The 19,641-nt window shown below is 39.5% G+C and overlaps 2 long non-coding RNA genes across 3 annotated transcripts; both read left to right on the forward strand.

Annotated features, from left to right (window-relative positions):
* Positions 1-1,355: 1,355 nt before the first annotated feature.
* On the forward strand, positions 1,356-10,861 carry LOC145551034 (uncharacterized). 2 transcript variants are annotated; one of them, XR_014086792.1, is made up of 4 exons: positions 1,356-2,963; positions 8,752-8,945; positions 10,527-10,616; positions 10,707-10,861. It is a non-coding gene; the product is annotated as an uncharacterized LOC145551034 (long non-coding RNA). The 2 variants fall into 2 exon arrangements; XR_014086791.1 differs by lacking the exon at positions 1,356-2,963 and having other exon boundaries at positions 5,286-8,945.
* A 68-nt stretch (positions 10,862-10,929) lies between these two features.
* LOC108166178 (uncharacterized) lies at positions 10,930-14,658 on the forward strand. The gene is made up of 3 exons (XR_014086790.1): positions 10,930-11,014; positions 11,133-11,175; positions 13,011-14,658. It is a non-coding gene; the product is annotated as an uncharacterized LOC108166178 (long non-coding RNA).
* The last annotated feature ends 4,983 nt before the right edge of the window (positions 14,659-19,641 follow it).

The raw sequence follows: 19,641 nt of genomic DNA on the forward strand, positions 1-19,641 counted from the left end.
GTTTGTCACTTTTTTCAAAGGACAGCACTAAGTAATTTTATGTCTCTGCATTCATTCATTTTTGCACCTGTAAAGTGAAGCAATCTTGTGAGTTCAAGATTATAATTTTCTAAAAGGCTGCAGTTTTTCAGTGTGAGAAGTGGGAATTCATTGCAAAAAGCAACTTTTACTTGAAAACTAAATAAATTAACCCACTGTTGTCTAAAATAGGTAGGTAAAGTTAAAAAAGAATTCACCAAAATTTGGACTTGGAAAAACAGAAGCATAGGTCTTCTTGGTCGTTGTAATGTTGTCTTCAAATAGGAAGTAAAAATTGATCAGTCAGATGCTGCCTCCTCATACCAACAAATGGAACCTATCCGTCTTTAAAGGGGAAGTATTATGCATTTTCCAGGAATAAAGTGCCGTTCTATAGCACAACCAAGTAACTATGTCAACTTCACACAGGACGAAAAATGGGATTTTTGACAGCTATTGACGCCTTGTTCTGCCGTGCGCATGGAGATTGAGGGCTTTCGGCAAGAGGTTTTTGTCAGAGTCGAACACTGCCAAAAATGGTCAAAAACGCTGTGTGTCCGTGTTCCCCTATCACCTCCCTCCCCTTGTGCCTAGCAGAGGTTTTCGTATTTAAATGAAGTTGCTGAGTACCATGCAAATGCAAATCAACCCTCAATGCACCGCCTATTGACTCTTATTCATTTTGTAGCTAATCCTTTTCACCTTCTGTTCACCATAAAGAAGTATGTTTGGAGAAAGAATATTAAAACAATTTATCTTATCCATTAAAATATATATTACATGTGTGTTAGGAGCACTGAAAAACTTAGTTTTTGTTGAATTGATGATATAAAAGAATATGCATGATTACATACAATAGACTTTTGTGAAACGTGATCTTACTTTGACATTCCTCCTATCTGAAGATTTATCTTGTGATGCAGGCACATGCAGAGGGGGTAACTGGGGATGCTTGAGCACCTGCCCCTTTAGCTCATTGCCCCCAAGTGCCCTTTTGGTCTTTTTGTTTTTTTTTTGGTATTATTATTTCCTAAGCCCTCTTCTGACACATAAAAACATGCGCTAAAATTCTTTGCTTTTTTGTTTCTTTTTTGTACAACATAATAAGCTGGTCACCTTGTTACCTTTGACCTTTTGCCCGTGACGCATGACGCAGTTGCCTCTCGCGCAGCGAGATAAGGCGGCTAACTGTGGAGCTCAACGTAGCGAATGTTCCAGATTACAGAACAGTTTTTGGTGAATTAAAAAAAAAACGTTTTTGGTGAATAAAGTGCTACTTGTCAGATGACAAAAACATTGAAGTTTCATTTTTGCTTCAACTCGGAGTCGCGGACACTGACAGGCCTCTGCGTCTGCCTTTCTCTGAAGAACTACTGAGCGGGAGGAGACAGCCAGGTGAGGAGAAACTGTTCTTATCTATCGATTCAATATTTTTATCATGCAGACATTAGGCTGTTGTTGTTGTTGTGCTACCTGCTAGCAAAGCTAGATAACTAAAAACGTCTCCCTATCGTTAATGATATCAGTCATTCTTTAGTATTTATTATGCAATAAGGGCACATCGCCCGTCCAAAACCGATCATCTCCATAATGGATATATGACCGATCTTCTAACTTCCTTTGCTGCATAATGTACATTACATTTATTCTGGCGGTAGGTAAATGTATCTTGAAGAATAACACTGAAATAAAAGTCCAACAAATTTAATTCATTTAGAATTAAAAATAACTCACCCTGAATTGCCATGATAGACATAATGAATGTAATAAAAGTGACATTAATAAAGGGGAAAAAAATTTAACCCAGACTTTAAGTTTAGGGTCTGGTTCACAGAGTGTGAAGTTAATTTTTTTTTTTTTTTTAAGTTTTGTTTAAAAGATTTTTTTTAATTACCAAACATAAACATTTATTTGCACACATCAGAAATCTTTTGTTGTGTTGTGAAAACTCAGTAGGCTTTTCTCATGGTGACATGCATTAACTATTCAATTTTTTCTTTTTTTTCTTTCTTTTTGTTTTTTCTGCTGTTCCACATTAAAGATTGATGCAGCTCTGCTTTCCTGAATGGACCATCTTCATCTCCACTGCAGCAGCTCTTTTTATAGAGTACAGTACACTAAAAGGTTACATTGTGCCCTTGTTTATATTTTTAATAGTGTAATTCTGTAAAGACAAAATATGTCTGGTGGTCCAGCTCTGATTTACTTATCTTGCTAAATTGCGGGTTTGAATATTGCAATACTTTTCCTATAACAAAATAGACCTGCAGAAAGAAATAAAATATCTAACATAGGCACAGTGTTGTGCTCTGTATGGAGATGTTCGTTAGCTTTGATTGTATATGTCACATTTTTGTAATTTATCATTGTTTATTAAACTCTGAAATCTGAGTGGCTTTGTTATTCTGTCCTAAAATATGGTTAGATGTGCCCTTTTTTTGTTGTTGAGCACCTGCCCCTTTAGTGGTCTCTGCACGGCCCTGTCACTAACTGTGTGTATCGTGTTTTGTGTGCGGAGGAGCGATCAGAAACGGCAGAAAACAGACTCGAGGTGAGGCAGGCAGTTCTCTTGCCTCATCGCTGGGGGCGCTCATGATGTCAGCTATTGTGACTGCACAACTGCAGAGTAAGACACAGTGAGCTAGCCATGGAGCTAGCCATACAGTAAATAAGTAAAGTACAGCAATATATTTGTTTTCTCTCTTCCGACGTCAACATGAAAGACTTCATTTCTACACTTAAACAGTTTTCTAAAGTGGATTTTCAATTGAAGCAGGAGATAATAACTAAAGGAAGACCAACACCGGAGCTGAAAGTTTTGCTTTGAGACAGTTTGATGATTCTCAAACCGAGTAGAAAAGACATGCCGAGGATCGACTTGGCTTTGGATGAACGGATATTTTTGTGCAGAATTAGGGGTGCATGGATTTCATTGATACGTAAAGGTAAGACAGCAATAAGATGTTTTTGTTATTTAATTAAATGTGCGTTTTGTGGGCTACAGATATGTTTAAATAATTCAGTAAAGTAGAAGGTAGCTAATCTACCACAGCAATTATTTATTAATAAAACATTAAGTTTAAAACGTACTACTACAACAGACTGAATGTTCTGTTCTGTGTGCAAAATTCTTGAATGTTTTTGGTGTTAAATCCTAAAACATGAAGTGGCATTATTGTCATTTGCTATGGCAACGAGTCTGCGTAGCTTGGCTAATACCGATCACTTTGCTGTGGATCATAGCACAAAATTAATACCTACATTTTTAAGTTTCACTGAGTTAACGCGGCTATGGATGACATGTAAAAGATTAGTCTTTTTGCCCCCTAGCGTTGTGTGGATGCGCGAAATATCCGTAGGTCCAATAACATGGACGGTGTTCTGTCAGATCAGCATACGTTGTCAGATCGTCATACGCTTAGCTCAAACATGCATACGCTGTCATCACCATATGATTTTATTTAATCAGCAACATAGAATCATGACATAGATCATCATACACTTGGTTATTGACAGTTATATGGCATCCTGACTTAGCGGTTAAGTAGGTTATTGAGTTTTACACGTGTTGTGTATGATACACTAGGTCAAATAAAAAATATTCAAGCAGATAACTGGAGATAGCACATGGCAACGTTTATTCAGGAACGGGGAACTTCATCTTCCTCTTTGTTACATGTTCAGCTCACATCTCATTGTGCACAGCAACAGCGCCACCAATGGCGATTTGTTATATTGCTTTTATCTTCACATTTACAACCAAACAGCCTCCAACACATAGGAGCATAATCATACCCAAAAATGTGTAACAATCTTAAATCTAGAGGTTTGTTCTTTTCTGGAACACCACAACACGGGCGTGTGTTGTAGTTGACTGCAGCTAGACCCTGCTTTAAATACACTTTGAAACCACGACAACGCATGTATATCTATCTAGTTATCACATTATGTCATACTATAAACAATTTAATGACTTATTTTCGTCATAACTTGTTGCGTATGCTGAACTGACAACTCCACTGACGGTTGGACTTCTTAATGCGCATGCGCAGGCATGGTATTCACCGCATGTATGCTATTCTGACAGCGTATGGTAATCTGATAGAACAACGGTGCCATATATATATATAATATTTATCTTTTACTATTTCTTTTATTTATATATTTATCTTTATATGGAGGACCAAACCTGACATAATAAAAATAATAATTTATATATATATATATATATATATATATATATATATATATATTTGATAAAAAATAAAAGCATAAATACATATTTTGATAAGAAATATATTATTCTTTATATATTTATTATTTTCTTTATATATTTATCTTTATATGGAGGACCAAAACTGACATAATAGAAAAAAAATTATATATAATATATATATATATATCAGGCTGCACAGCTGGTGGCATGGCTGGTACCTGAACGCCATCCTGTTTTCCTCCATCCGCCGCAGTCTTCTCGCCTCCTGCCGCCGCAGTCTTCTCGCCTCCATCCGCCGCAGTTTTCTCGCCTACATCCGCCGCAGTCTTCTCGCTTCCGTCCGCCGCAGTCTTCTCTCCTCCGTCTGCCGTAATCTTCTCTCCTCCGTCTGGCGCAGTCTTCTCGCCTCCGTCCGCCGCCTCCATCCGCCGCAGTCTTCTCGCCTCTTGCCGCCGCAGTCTTCTCGCCTCCGTCCGCCGCAGTCTTCTCGCCTCTGTCCGCTGCCTCTATCTGCTGCAGTCTTCTCGCCTCCGTCCACCGCAGTCTTCTCGCCGCTGTCCGCCGCCCCTGTCGCTGTTCACCTGTGCGCCTGGATTTTGTGTTTTTGTCATGGGTCCACTATGTCAACCTCATGACCTACAAACCGCAATTTATGACGATCTGTCCAAGTCATTCTCCATGGGCTCTGGGAACGTCTTCTACACCCGAGTGTTTGCCTTAGCGACCACCCGAGCTGCATGCTAGTTGGACTGCCAGTATCCATCAGCTGCTTCCAGGGTGTCAGTCCAAAAAGACCTGATAGTTCTCCATCTTTGGTTTGAGAGCATCCCTCCCTTCTGGTGTCTACGAGCTGATTTTAGGGTTGTCCCCAAAACAGGCACAGAAAATCTTGTGGCCACATCTCCGATAAGACGCATTGACAATTGAGTTGGGGGCGATGTTCTATCCACTTGCTCCAAAATGTGTTCAAAGTTCTTCCAGAGGTGAAATTTGAAGCTCTATTTCACAGATGGCTCTGCCAGGATCCTCACAACACTTTTGGGCCTCTCTGGTTTGACTGGCATCCTCCCCCATCATCAGTCAACTTACAACCAGGGAGTGGTCAGAGGACAGCTCTGCCCGTCATCACCCAAGAGTCCAAGACATACAGCCACAGATCAGATGGGAAACAACAAAGTCTACCATAGAACTGTGGCCAGGGTGTCCTTGTGCTATGAGCACATATGGACACCCTTATGCTTGAACAAGGTGTACATTATTGACAGTCCATGATGAGCACAGAAGTCCAATAATAGTACACTACTCAGGTTTAGATCAGGGTGGCCGATCCTCTCAACCACAAGCCTCCAGGTCTCACTGAGAGTGGCCATGTGAGTGTTGAAATCTCCCAGCAGAACAAGGGAGTCTCTTGGAGGGACACTCTCCAGCACCCCTCCAACAACTCCAATGTGAACTGGTGCTTGTTAGCTGTTTCTCCTTGGTAGGAGATTTGCCAACCTACTGCCCTGCTGGTGAAGCCACTTGGAAACTCGTGACCTTAAATTTCCGGCATTTCTGCTTTCAGACTGGACTTCCTCAAAGAAAACAACCACTTCTTCAACATCATTGCTTTCATGATGTTGTGGCTCAATTTGAACATGTTCTGAGCTTTCATCAGAATCCATTTCTTCTGATGTAGAACACTCAGAAAATCTGTCAAAAGGTGGCACATAATTCTCCAGATTTAAATATCCCAGGATGGATGACTGCCTAGAGGAAAAAACCCTCCTGTTAAAATTTTCAGAGAATTCAATGTCATCTTCTGTGAGAATTTCTGTAGAAGATTGTTTTTCTGAAGAATGCTCAGAAACCTCTTCAAAATGTGCCACAACATTATCAGCAGTTGTGTCAGCAGAAGGGATTTCTTTAGAGGCGACGTCCAAATCCGCAGCGTCTATGCCATCAAAATGGTCTGCGTTATTTTGAACACTATCTTCTGAGTTTCCATCAACAGAAGAAGCTTCTTCTACCAATGGATCCTCATAGACTGGTTCTAAATGTATCGCATCTTCCTGGCCGTCACAGCTCGTTTCAACGGCCAGGTCCATTATGTCAAGGGGAACATCAGCACTTGTGAAAACATCAGTGTCTGCGTCCCCTGGACAAGTTTCCAAGTGGAGTCTGCAGATGCTTTCCAAAGCCACAGGATCTTCATCAGTAAAAGTTGCCAAACTTGTCAAGACACCTGAAGTGCCACTGACAAGGTTGGCAGAAGCGTCCATGTCACTTTGTACTTCAGCTGCGTCCCCAGGGCATGTTTCTAAGTCCAGTCCACATATGCTTTCAAAAGCCACGCTATCTTCAGGGGTAAAATCGGTTAGAGGTGTCAATACCCCTGAAGCGGCACTGACAAGGTTGGTGGAAGCGTCCATGTCATTTTTTTCGTCATCTGCGTCCTCAGAGCAAGTTTCCCAATGCATTGCACAGATGCTCTCCAAAGCCACGGCATCTTCAGGGGTGAAACTTGTTAATCTCGTCACAACACCTGAAATGGCACTGGCGATGTTGGCGGAAACATCCGTGTCACTTTGGTCCTCTGGAATTAACTCCTCAAACCCAAAATATCTCCACCTGATATCCTCGTCGCGGTCTTCGGCAACTTCTTCGTGATGATTTCCTAGAAGTTTCTCCACTCCTTTTGACGCTAGGTAGCCCAGACCCCAACCGATCGCAAGCATCATTTTCTTGTTGAAATGGTTTTAAATCGTCTGTCTGAAAATGGATCTGCAAGGCAGCTGAAGGGCAAACTGAGCATTCTTGTATTCCAAATGATAATAATAATCTTTTGAACCTTTATGACATCATAGATGAGAACATTGGTGGCATGATGATGTCAAACAACTTGTGTCAGGTTCTTGTTTGTTTTAGTTGCTATGGAAACACAAGGAGTTATGTGTAAGGTGGGACTACTGTCAATAAAAAATGCATGCGTAGACTTCTAAATCTATAAATGCAAGTCAATAAATGTGCATAAATTTAAGTTTTGTATTTGTCCTGTTTTTCAACTCATACATACGTGTAAAAATCAAAGATTTTACCTATGACAATACCCATAAACAAACAAATTAGTACAAGTGTTTTATAGAGTATTTTTCCAGAGGTTAGACACAGTCACATTTAGAAACTGTCTCTAAGCCTCTGCTGGATCTATTTTGAACCGTCAGTGAGGAGGATCCCCTTAAACATATCATATCTTGCCTTAATTGCTTGTTTTGTTCATAAGGAAAATATTTAACATCTAACAATTAGATTTCTTTTTACATTTGAATTAGGGCTGAAACGATTCCTCGAGTGATTCGAGTACCTCGATTATTAAAATTCCTCGAGGAAAATGTACCTGCCTCGAAGCTTCGTTAATTTATGTTTTATCATTTAGCGCACCGTGTTTCAGCCGGAGCTGCTGGTTGAACGGCGGGAAGAAGCTGAGGAGGATTTATACAGGTGAGCGGAGAGACTGAACACGGCGGGCGGCTGAGGGTTGATGCTTACAGGGTAAGAGCAGCTTTACGGACGAACCGCACAATAAACTTATATAATCCCGGTCTGAACAAACGGGAGGCGGAACATGGCTGGTAGATGAGTTTCTGAACAGAGGAGCCGTAAATATCCCGTATTGCTCCCCAGGTCTACACAAAAGTAACTGGTAGGGAAGCTCAAATGTGGAAAAAATAGACTGATGTTGATATCCGATAGTAACACTGGTGTTATGGAAGATTTACCAATATTTTATTTCATAATTGTTTTTATGCGATTACTCGATTAATCGTAAGAAAAATCTATAGATTACTCGATTACTAAAATAATTGTTTACAACAGCCCTAATTTGAATCAGTGACAAGGATGATGCACCAAGCAGATCAGCCAAATAATTTTATGTTTAATCTGACCTTATTTATTTATTTTTGTACCTTTTCTCATTCTCTAACATCTCAGCCTCTTCACTGTGTGTTTATGAATTGCCCCTTTGTGAGATCTCCTGTTTACTCTTAGCACCGCAGCATAAAGTGACAGTCTACCCAAAACATTTTGCTTCTTTGATTACACTGCAGGACCAGTTAATGTTGTTCTATCAGTTTAGTTGCGTTTTGTTGCTCTCTCCTAGTCATTTTTGAGTAAATGAGTTTTTTCCCCCAGTTGCGTTATTAAGCATGTTGCGATAAAAAAATCATAATTAAAGTAGCAGGGAGAACCTGACACCACAGTTTTGAATATATCCCCATTCATTTCCAAGAAGTCACCTCATTTGGAACAAACGGCAAATACCTGCAGCGATACTACAGCTGGGTTGATGTAAACATCCATACAGGTCAGCGTGGGTCCAGTTTGAGTGAAACGAGGCGCGTGGGATCTGTGCTGAGGTAAACTCAATCCAGCTGCGGCAACGCGCAGAGGCAATGCACAGAGGCAGCGCGCAGAGGCAACGTGCAGAGGCGCCAGCTTTCAATGCATAAACTATAAACCTATCTTCTATTTTGTAGGACTAAATCTGCTCCGCCAGTGAAGTGTTCAGAGCAACAGAGACAAATAAAAACATGACGGAAAACGTTGAAGTATCGTTTCTGCTTCAACTCGGAGTCGCGGTCTAAGCAGAGAGGTAGTGAAATACAACAGACACTGACAGGCCTCTGTCTGCCTTTCTCTGAAGAACTACTGAGCGGGAGGAGACAGCCAGGTGAGGAGAAACTGTTCTTATCTATCGATTCAATATTTTTATCATACAGACATTAGGCTGTTGTTGTTGTGCTATTAGCTAGCTGATAGCTAACGACTTTGCTAGCAAAGCAAGATAACCAAAAACTTCTCTCCTGTATCGTTAATGATATCAATCATTCTTTAGTATTTATTATGCAATAGGGGCACATCGCCCGTCCAGCAAACAGGCAGCTCTTTTTTTTATAGAGTACAGTACACTAAAAGGTTGCATTGTGCCCTTGTTTATATTTTTAATAGTGTAATTCTATAAAGACAAAATATGTCTGGTGGTCCAGCTCTGATTTACTTATCTTGCTAAATTGCGGGTTTGAATATTGCAATACTTTCCTATAACAAAATAGACCTGCAGAAATAAATAACTAATAAAATATCTTACATAGGCATAGTGTTATGCTCTGTATGGAGATGTTTGTTAGCTTTGATTGTATATGTCACATTTTTGTAATTTATCATTGTTTATTAAACTCTGAAATCTGAGTGGCTTTGTTATTCTGTCCTAGAATGCGGTCAGATGTGCCCCTTTTTTTGTTGTTGAGCACCTGCCCCTTTAGTGGTCTCTGCACGGCCCTGTTGTGATGGGAGGAATTGCACAACTTAATCAAAAATAATAATAAAAAACATGTTCCAGAGTGGTAGATTGTACATAAAGTATTTTTGTGAATAATATTCAAACTAATGTTAATGTTCACTGATTGTTTTAAAGACCCAGAGTCATGCTATATTGGAGTGGTAGTGGTCATTCCGCATCACATTACAGGATTTAAGAAACTACAGATTTTTCAGTATTCAGTTGCTTAACTCTCAAGTTTAAATTGAAGAACAAAATGGTTGAAAGTATGTGATACCTTCTGATAGAGTATAAACATTTGTATTCTTTTTTTAAGTTTTGTTAGTTAAGCACTAAATATAACTCACGGATTATGAATCATATTCTGTATAAACTAAAAAGGAGACAGCTCAAAGTAGAATTGAGTAAATAAACATATATACATCTAAAAACATTTTAGTAATTAATTATAATAAAAATAAAATGTACTGTCACGTAAATTTTGAAAAAATAACTTTTAGAATGTATTTTTTTCTGTCAACTTTCATTTAACACTCCAGTCCAGTTGGTGGCAGTAATGCGCTTTCATAGTCGGTCAAGCAGCCGCCATTAAACTCCAGAGGAAGATTTGCACTGGCGGTAACGAGTGCTAACTGCCAACACCCAACATGAACGAAAATACCCGTGCGTTGTGTGAAATGGTGGAAAAAGTCCTATTTCACGGAGTTACCTTTTCAGTATCGTTTTGATATTAAGCAATGTTCCGGCGGAAAACAACAGATGACACCTCGGCGGTCCAACAAGACGAACTCACGGTAAGAAAGCTTTTATAAATAGTGGAGCGAGACCAGTTGCTTTGTTTGTTTCTTACAGAAAGCGGTCTGTCGTTTTCTTAATGCCGAAACAAGTGTAGGGTGAGATTTTGTATTGTAATCTCTATTACATGTGATGTTCTGAACTCTTAAAAATACTGGCATCTTTGATTTTTTTCAGACCTGAAAAATGGCCAAGCCGTACCAGCCAGACCTCAGACCACGGTGCCGAGGAGCTCTTACGGAGTCCACCAGGACGAAGAGAAATACAGTAAGTTATGATTTCACATTTAGTGAACACTCGCATATTTGTAAGGAAAAATGATCTTCCCGTTATTTTATTTATTTTGTTGTAACGCAGTACAGCAAGGCAGAGTGTGGAAAGCAGTAAAGATCTACAAAATGGCGGACAGAGGACGGATCTGAGGACCAAGTCATGAAGCCGGTATGTATAATCACTGTGTTGATTCCCGACTGTATAATGGTTGGTTGAGAATAATTTTAACTTATTTACTTATGTATTTTTGAGAGCGATATATTTGCTACAATATTTTTTTAATTTTACATTTATTTCCACAGACACTCCACGGAATGGGAGTCACATGTGTGTCAATCAGACTCTTCTGGAACGTTCTGATGTCCGTGATGAGGACAGTGATGCAACTGTGTGTGAGTATCTACTATTTTAGAATGTTGATGATATTTTATGCTTCAATATTGTTTATGTACATAATGTAATTATGCTATGTATTGACAATGCACAAAAATGTTTTCCGGCTGCATCCAGGACCTACTGCCAGTCATCCAGATGTAGCTAAAGAAAGAAGCAGGTAAGATTTATTACTAATCTAGAGATGTCACAATTACTTGAATGATTAAAGTACTGTGATTTATTAAAATCCATCAAAGCAAATTATCAAAGCAAATTATAATAGTATTAGGGCTATTATTATAGCCCTAATACTATTTATTAGGGCTGTATAAATAATTCGATTCGGCGATATATATTGATATTTTCTGCCCTCGGAAAGTATCGATTTTTCATCCGCGAGTATAGATCCGTTAAACCATAGGGATCCATAGCCTTACAGCTCTTTTTAACGTCTAGTTTGTTACGGCGTAGCAGCAAGACTCCGCCTCCCTCAGTCTCACATTCAACTTGAGCTTAAAGTGCACATTATAAACTACACACCAGTTTTTAAATTGTGTTAATAAGCCAAGTATAACCGGAGTTATTCTAAAATTAGTAAACCATATTTTTCCGAATGTCAGAGAAATGTCAAAAGCGCCGCCATTCCCCGGCTTTTCCGTTTATGTGAGAGGGAATGAGCTTCCAAACGTACAAAACGAAACGAAACATTAGATTCCTGTGTTTTTGGAAATGTAAAATCTTCCATAAATAACGATGGGCTGTATTCTGTTGCTGAGAAACGAAGTAAAGTTGCGCAAGTTACAGTGAAAGAGAAGCGTAAAGGAGTAGCGGCGCGAACGGAGCAGCTGCAAAAGCAGTGAGATCGCGAAATTAATGCAAATTTCGACTGATAGCAATTTCGTAATTAGTTTTTATCTTAGCGGTTTCTGTACTGTATACAAAGAATTACCTGAAGAATGAACATGGGTTGATAACATCCGAAGCGGGCGCGAAGTGTTTTGAGCAGGAAGACAAAGAGGAAAAACCCGCAGCCGGAATCCGCGGCGCAGTGAGGATTTCCATGATAACAATGGCTGATCGGTCATTCTTATTAGCAACAGACAAAGAGTATCAGAGACTGAGAGAACGATGAGATCCTGGCAGTCTGAGAGGCAGCTACTCAGATATCCAAGCAAGGGAATAGCGGCGCTGCGTAGCTGCAGGGAGTCGATCACTACGGGGTGAGGCGGAGCCACTACTTTAGCAGCTAGTAGTAAACAGCTTACAGCCACGGCTAATTCCAGGAGCCAAGGTAGAAAAGCCTTTTTCCCCATAGTCTAAAAGACTGGATTTGTGGCTGCACTTTTACTCCAAAATGCAGCCACAGTGTCCAAAAGAAAAAAACATAAGTGTAATCATTAGCATATTGAGAGACTACAGAGGCTGATAATCTCCCCACTCTGCTCCTGGATTACCGTTTAAACTTTTGAGTTTTATGTCAAATCCACATGAATTAAATGACAGAAACTAATTCTCTCACTGCATCTTTGATTCATTTTGTCCAGCTGCAGACTGTTAGACTGTCCAATCAGTCAGGTATTGTGTAGTTGGTGCTTTTAATAAGTTTTCAGTTAACTAAATTAAAGTCTATGGAACACAAAGTGTCACTAAAATCACTCTGTCTTTCTAAAATCTTTCAGAAAATTGTAAAAACGCACTGAATCGTATCGAATTGTATCGCTCAACAAATATGATACATATCGTATCGTCACCAGAGTATCGTAACGTGAAATTATTGTATCACTATACCCCTACTATTTATTACCAACTACTTTTAATTCTTCTTCCAATTGTTTCCAAGTGTTTTCTCTTTTTCATTAAAGTTTTTATTTTTTGTAAGAATGTATTAATGTGTTTGTTTTAATGTGTTATGTGTGCATACTAAGCTGGAAGTTGCCAAACAATTTCACTGTAGTTTCATAATGACTAAAAGATGCCTGTAGCACCTAATGATTGTCTGTTCTGTATTAACAGCTGATGGAGGAAGGCAGAGAGTACAGACAGCAGAGGAGGTGGCATTCTGGGAGAATGGCAGCTATGAGGCGGTGTCAGGATGGACCCCAAGTTCCTCCAACCAGGAGTGACATCAGGACTACAAGACAGGAAGAGCGTCAGGTCTACGCTACAGGAGAGACGTTGGGCCTGTCTTGAACGCAGCATAATGTTTGATCTTGTTTGGACAAAAAACACTGCCAGATGGTCCAGAAATGGACAAGCATTTATGTCTTATTTTGTGTGCAAACAGTAAAAAAAAAAAAAAATGAAATAAAGAAAATAAAACTTCTGTCTCTTTTATGTTCCTCATATAGGAACATGTTGCATATAAGCAATATCAAATGAATATATTTTAATACAGCATTTATTTTTTATATAGAATTTTTAAAATGCAGCTTTAAAAATATTATTGATTGGGGCGGGGTTTATTTATAAAGATGTAAGTGCTATCCAATGGGCACACATCAACCAATCACATGTCAATGATGAACTCTGATGTCATTGTTTTTCAACCAATGACTTGAGAATCCACGTGGGTCTGCTGAAGCGCCTTTGCATATCCTAGGCTATTCGTATGCTAAGTAGAGTCGTTAACACCTCTTGCCCGCCCGCTCCCCTGCACCGCCACCTCCCCCCTCCAAGGATTCCGCAATCGACAGATTTCTACTCCTGTGAGTAAAAATGTAAACTGTCGATTGCTGTCGATATCTGTCGCTGACTAGCTGCGTTTGCGTCAGAATACAGGGTCAAAAATCCCACTTTTCATCCTGTGTCAGTTGTTACAGACATGCTACATATATCAAACATTACTTAAAAGAAATTTGACTTTGCATTTTAGCTTTGAAATTGGGCCTCTGTCTCTTTAAAAACTCCTGCTCATGACAATGTTGCTCCTCAATTAACCCTTTAGCAACGCTTTTACCAGCATTGCTCTGAGAAGTAGTCTGCCTCATGAGCTCAGCAGATGTGCAGTTCCACCAGGTGTTTGCTAATGGCTGCTGGCTAGTCTGAAGGAGCTGAGAGGGAGAGAAGCAGGGGGAATTGAGTTGCTTTATATATGTTTTTGATGAGAGAATATCATAACATGAGCTGCAGATGCATACTTTGCTACACAGGATCAAGAATTCATAAAGAAGTAATTTGTTATTGCATTTTAGGCCATTAAATGTTTATTTAAAAAGTATTGGGGTTCCATGTTTATTTGCACCTTTTAATGCATTCCTAAAATTGTATTTAAAAAAAAAGACAAAAAAAATTCACAGTCTGCAGATTTTTTTATTTAAATTGATTGAATGTCAGAATACTCGATAGATTAACTAAGTTAGTGTTAGCTGCAGTCAGTGTAGACTAAAACAAACCTTCTACCACTGCTGCTCAGGTCATCAGTCGTTTCTGCTCAGTGCTTCCAGGACTGGAAGCTCCTTCCTCAACTCTTCCTCAACTCCAATATAAGATTTTCGACTCCATGAAAATCTTATATGTGCAGAAAATGTTGACTCCTTCAAATCAGGACTTATTTAAAGCCTCTGAAATAAGACAATGCTTACTTTAGAGGCTCATTTTTATCAGCTCTCATCCATTTCTGCTAAATTTCAATTTTACTACTTATTTTGATTATATTCCTAAACTTTACTGTAATTAGTTTATGTATTTCTTAATACATAAAGTATTAAGATATATTAATACATAATATTCGTATTATGTATTAATATTAATTAATGTTTTTAATATGAGTTTCCTCAAGCATGCGTACTTGTTGATGCGAAGCACTTTGAATTATTTTGTGTATAAATATGTCCATAAAAATAGAATTGCTTTGCCTCTCATATAAATAGCACAAACATATGGCTACAGAAGGACAATGCCCAGTTATACATTTCCAGTGCACCACTGAAATCATTTATTGATGCACCAACTGCAGCAAGAAATATGGAGCAGGTCACTAATATAACATAAAATTAAATGTGTCAAAGGAGCTTTCTGAAGTTAATTTACTTGAACAAAACATTTTTATCTGAAGCCAGAATGCCAGCATTCTGATAACCAAAAGATTGCACACCTTGGAAAGAATGAGGTGTGTGTGTGTCAACACTGTGTTGAAAGTGTAGCCCAGAATGCATCGGTAGAATCTCTGAAATGATATTTTCAGGGTTTTAAATTGCTCTTCTAGTTCTTTCACAGAATCCATGCATTGTCATTATTCAGTTCTTTGATTTTTGTTGGATGAGAACCAAAGCATTGTTTAAGGAGCAACGCATGGCCACGAAACCCGTAACCGCCATTTTGAAATGTATCCACTCTGGAAGCCATTTTATAAAATGATAGTGTCTGGTTTCCCATGACACCAGATCCGTGTGGACATGAAGCCTAAATGACAAACATTTACGGGTACAACTAAATCTGTATTCGTGTGGACGATACAATCGGAATTCGATTGTCTGGGATCTTTGAAGCTTTGACAGTAAGAAAGAAAAATGGTTCAGTTTACTGGGGATTGTTTCACCCGCAGAATGTTATAGAAACTGTAACTATACCCTGGAAACAGAGCAGTGTAACCATGGGAAGCAGGAACTCTGACAGGAAAGTAAACTGGTGTGAAGTTATAAATCCTTTGAAGATTTATTTAAAAAGGGAAGATGGTTCTTTTCCAGGTCAGTTGTATGAAGCAAAAATGAACTTCCTCTCTAAATGACCTCTAGATTTACCTCAACACTGGGATACACTCACTGCTTCAAAGATCTGGCTTCACCATGACAAACAGAGTAATGACTTTGTAGTTTTTATTTCAGTGGTTGGATAATCAATGCAGGTTGGCAACAGAGGATGAAGAGGAAGAGCAAATCCAAAGTCCACGAGTCTGTTATCAATATCCAGATACATGAACCAAGAGTCACAGGCACACTCTAGGAAACCCTCAGAGAGTGGACAATGGTGCTGGTCAGGAGCCCAGGAAAAGGCCAGGTACACAATCAGGACATCAGCCACGCCCGCTCACAGGCTGGGTTGATGACAGATGACACACTGAGTGAGTGCAAAGCAGGAGTTTTACATAGACAGCAGCACAGGGCAATGAGCTAATCAGCGGGTGAGGGAGGGGCTGCAAGCACAGGGGCAGCATGAATCATGGCAGGAAACAGGAAACAGAGCAATTATGACTGGAGCTGTGCTTCCATTACAAATGTGGATGAATCTTTGTCTATATTCTGCTAATGTCAAAAAAACGCAATTTCTATTAAGTAAGAAATGAAATAAAAATTGCACATCAATAAGCTTGTTTACGCAATAAGTCATTAAAAATTGTGGCAGTGACGAATACAAACAGTTATTTGACATATTCATAATTCAGTCATGGCACTAGCGCTCATCATCTATCAGTCATCAAAGGAGACGTCCATCTTATTCACACGTTGGAGCAACAAGCCCCGCCTACTTGGGTCAATATGCATGTGGAGTTTTGGGGAAATTGCAATTCATGATTTTACAGAAGAACCATCAATTCAACATGTTCAAATCACACATAACCTTTTATGAACTGTGATGCTGTGAGAGCTCTGGTGGAGCCAGCTGCACATTGTTCGAAAAAAACAAAAAGACCAGCAAAAATCTTGTCGTCTTCTTCATCGTTTCCCCTGTAGTAACATCTGGCTGGTGATCATGTGACTTATGAGATGAGAAAAATGTGTTTCCATCGCAGTTTTGTGAAATATGTCTATGTCAATACAGCCAAAAAATTATTATTTTTTTCTAAACCGGATGTGTTACCGTTAAGCAAATTTATTTTTGTCATTTCAATTTGTGCAATTCCATGGTTAATTGAAACACAGTTATTGTGGCATGAATTTGTACACAGAACCCTTCAGTTTGACACAAGAAAACCTAAACAAATTTACCAAGGTGCCATCAGAAGTCACCCAGTAATTCAATAGTGTTGATAGCCCAGCCTCAGCATCATACAGGGCTTGAGAAGCCTTTGAGGTCTCATAAAGCACTGGCCAGCATCCCTACAGCCAGAGCTGACACGTCAACTGTTAATTCTGAACTCCATAAATCTGGCCTTTGTGGAAAAGTGGCAAGAAGAAAATCTTGCTACCAAAGCTTTGCAGGATATACAGCAAACATGTTGACGACAGAGTTCTGTTTGGACCAAAATGGAACTTTGTTGGCTTATATGTGAAACGTAAACTAACACCTCACTTCAGCCTGATCACACAATCCTAAAGTAGGTCAAGTTCTCAATTTCAGATTTTAATAATAAGATCATAAATGCTGCTGTTCTCTCCTCTCAGTGCTGTTAACTGGGGCTGAGAGGTCACACAACACTTCTGAGACTCACTGGCATTTAGGATTCTTCAGATACACAAAGGTGTCCTCGCAGATAGTCTGGCCTCTCTCTGATGTTAATCCTGGTCCAAAAATGCTGTCATATTTAGCTCCCTTGGCTGCCCTTGTCATGAAGTTTGGCTGTCTATAGCTGAGCGCAGCAAAGTGAGAACAGTTGGCACTGAACCTGTCATCTTTTATTCATTATCGTGACAAGTGACAAACTACACAAAGGACCCCTCAAATCCATGTAGGCTTCCCTAAATCTCAATAAACTGGAACGTCAATCTGGCTCTGGCTCTACCAGGCAGTCTGGAGTTTGTCCCCCCTGAACGAGAACAAGCTGTTAGAACGACACAAAACACACACTTCCCTAATTTGTATTGATTATTCCTCCTGCCCGACCGGCTCAGCCTTAATTCTCTGTCTATATGTCTTTGTCCTCCTCATACTCTCTCGTTGTTGAATAAAATTTCCATTGAAGAATAAGCAAGTGTGTGACACTGCACGATTTTTGCATTCATTGAACATCATCTAAGAGGCTGTTGATACAGACACAGTGGGACAGCAGAGCAGTTATGACCTTGCTGGGGTTTCTAAAATGTTTGACAGTGAAAAAGGAGGTAGGAGTCGGTTCATTATCTGAAGACAATTTTTCTCTCTCTCTCTCTCTCGCTCACCTGCAACAGGCTGGCTATCAGGGGAAATATCCTGATAGGACGATAAAGGAAACACAGACAGGGAATATGCTCAACAGCGCTTTGGAAAGACGCCAATTGGACTTTGCTGAAAACACAATCAGGAGATCCACCAAGCTGTAAATTGGCTAGATATAATGTGTGTGTAGGTGTGTGTGTGTTCTTTTGTACGTATGGATGCGAGTGTTTTATAGAGTGGGTAGGGACATCTGGGAATGCTAGCCCGGAGCTGTTAAGTCTATGCCTAACCATCCAAACAAACAAGAGTTTCTGATTCCAGTGCTGCCCGTTCATTCCCACGAGGCCTCGCAAGATTAGTTTGTGAAGCAACATGTTGTATCAGTAAGCAGGTGTTGTGTTAAATGTTGTTTACCAAAAATAAAAACAGATAACTGATTTCTGTGTCTTTGTACATTTCTATATGTACTACTGCTTCCCAGCAGTGCATTTCATGAAAATGTATACATTGCTGCCAATGTAAAAGACAGTAATAAATAAATCTGACATATTGTTGTGTTATTTGTTGTGGCATTTAGCAAATACAAATAATTGTGGTAATTCAGACTGATCTTAAACAGGAGAAGTTTGGTCTGGTTTACCTTCAGACGGGGGGGGGTGGGCGGGGGGGGGAAGGTGCGTCTTTTTATTTGGTGAACTTCCGATTTCAACATATCAACTCATTCAATCCTCGTCTTTTCACTCTGATGTCATCTGATTTATGGATGAGAACAGAGAGCAAAGGGTAAAGCCAGACAACAGCTAACAATGTGTCATGCTAGGTGGCAGAAATATGCCAGAAAAGGCCATAAAATAGCACTTCTTGATGTCACTGTACGAGAAACACGGCTGCTTAATTGTGTGTGACAGAAATGTTGGTGAGCAGCAGAAACGAGGATAAAACGTGGATCTGGGTTTCTGTCACAAATAGACTAACGACTGTTGCAGAACCTGGCAGCAGCCGAACAAAGTGATCGTTGTTCCAGCTGATTCCAAGCTGCAGATGGTCAACTCTGCCTCATTAGTGATGAGACTGATTGGACCGGAAGCCAAATCAAAAACAAACCGCTGCTGCGAGGAGATGTTGACTCGAGAGCGTAACTCCAGGTTGTCTGTGTCGGAGAAAACGAAACTGCAAAAATGTCTGAGGATAGGTAACATCCCCACTCTACAAGGCATGAATTACAATTCAGTTGACGATGGACTGCAGGTCACAACCCAAGATGCTGCTGCATCATTTTGAATGGGGAGAAGAATTTCTTTGGTTGGAAATGGGGAAAAACGAGAAACAGCATGAAATACTTTAATATGTGATGGTCATTCATTTCCACCCTTCACTGATTTAAATTTACATTTAAATTTAGTGTACATGCTACAGAAACAATGTTGATTAGTGTGAATTATTGAAATAACAGTACTAAATAATTTGTTAGTGTTTTTGTTGTTGAGAAATAGGTTCTTAGAGTAGAGGTTGCTCATTTAAATATAGCACAACCAATATATGCATATATAAATAAATGTAGATATATTAAAATGAGCTAAATTAGAATTTGGAAAAATTGATCAATAAAAGGCAAACGTGCTGGTGAGATGAT

This window comes from Poecilia reticulata, chromosome 3 (genome assembly GCF_904066995.2).
Source record: "Poecilia reticulata chromosome 3, P_reticulata-male-v2, whole genome shotgun sequence".
NCBI classification, from domain to species: Eukaryota; Metazoa; Chordata; class Actinopteri; order Cyprinodontiformes; family Poeciliidae; genus Poecilia; species Poecilia reticulata.